The sequence below is a fragment of the Mus caroli genome, chromosome 6 (assembly GCF_900094665.2).
Source record: "Mus caroli chromosome 6, CAROLI_EIJ_v1.1, whole genome shotgun sequence".
NCBI lineage: Eukaryota > Metazoa > Chordata > Mammalia > Rodentia > Muridae > Mus > Mus caroli.
The window spans coordinates 82,774,779-82,776,253 of record NC_034575.1 but is presented as its reverse complement, the minus strand read 5'-3'; positions in this window follow the sequence as shown (position 1 = coordinate 82,776,253).

Sequence of the window (1,475 nt, the reverse complement as noted above, 5' to 3'; positions counted from 1 at the left end):
GTGTGTGTGTGTGTGTGTGTGTATGATCTTTTTTAAAAATGTTAGCATGTTAACAGGTACCCATGCACATATTTGATTCTAAACTTGGTGTGCATGTGTTTGAAACAAGATCTCACTATGTATCTTTTAGCTGGCCTCCCATTGGTATGTAGACAGGCTGGTCTGGAGGGTGCAGAAGCCCACTTGTTACTGCCTCTAGAGTGCAGGATGGAAAGCATTTGCCCTCTTGCCTGGCTTGTGTTGATTGTAGAGGTTGGGCTTTCTCACAAGCTGACGTGGAATCAGGTTCTCAGAGGGGAATAAATGCACACAGAAGGAGCTCCACTGAATTAATAAGGTGGCACTTAGGGGCAAGATAGAGAGTGTCCCATGTTACTCCTTGGCACAAGGCGCCCTCAAGTAATAAAGGAAGCACCCTTTCATTGTCTTCCATGTGGACAGCATCATGTTATGAATGTTGCAAACAGACAAACCCTTACTCTTTCAGTAAGCATTGCCAAAAGGTAGGTAGGTAGGTAGGTGTGTGGTGTGTGTGTGTGTGTGTGTGTGTGTGTGTGTGTGTGTGTGTGTGGTGTGGTGTGTGTTTGATGTGTGTGTGTGTGTGTGTGTGTGTGTGTGTGTGTGATGGCTAAGCAGGTAAAAGTGCTAGGTACCATGCCTGTATGTGCCTCTGTGTGTGTGAACAAAGTTGTATTCATGTCACAGTGCAATAGCACAGTGGGTAATCTCAACTCTCAGGAATATTATTCCCAGAAACCCTCCTGGAAGATCAAATTCGGCTCAGTGCCTTGTATCCCTCTCTAACACACTGGACACTATCCACGCTGTAAAAACAGCCTGTCATCTGCTTCCATGATGAAGATGGCAAGCCTCTTGGCAGAGCCCACATGATCCCTCCTTCACCCCAGTGCTGCAGGAGTGCAGGATCCAACATTGAGCAGGTATTCACAAATGTCTATTACACTAACTTCATGGTACTTCCCAGCCACTTTTGAAAATCTGAAGAGGCTGCTCTAAGTGTTTTCATTACCTAAGATCCAAAGCCTGGCAAGGGGGAAAAAAGAAGGGGGCGTATGTCTCTGATCACCCATAGCCCCCATGTCACTTTGCTGTCTTCTCACACCTCTAACACANTGCTCTGGCTTCCTCAAATCCCCCTCTTGCACTGTGGACAGTGACTTCAGCTGTCCATGGTGGTTATCCAAGATTATCCCTAAAACTTCCTTCTAAGTGACAGAAGATTCCCAGTGCTCTCCTACAGCTTGACACATAATCTCAAAAAATATGGAAGTCAGGCCACATGGTGGACATTCTAGTTTAGTTGGGATCAGGTATAAAAGAGGCTGTACAAAACTGTATTTAATTACTTTTTTTTTTTAACATGATGACTAGTGGACCAAGTGTTTTCAAACTAAAACTAGCCTCTTCTGCCTCTTCCCAAGTTTTTGTTCTAGAAGCCAGTCCTCAGCTGTTGC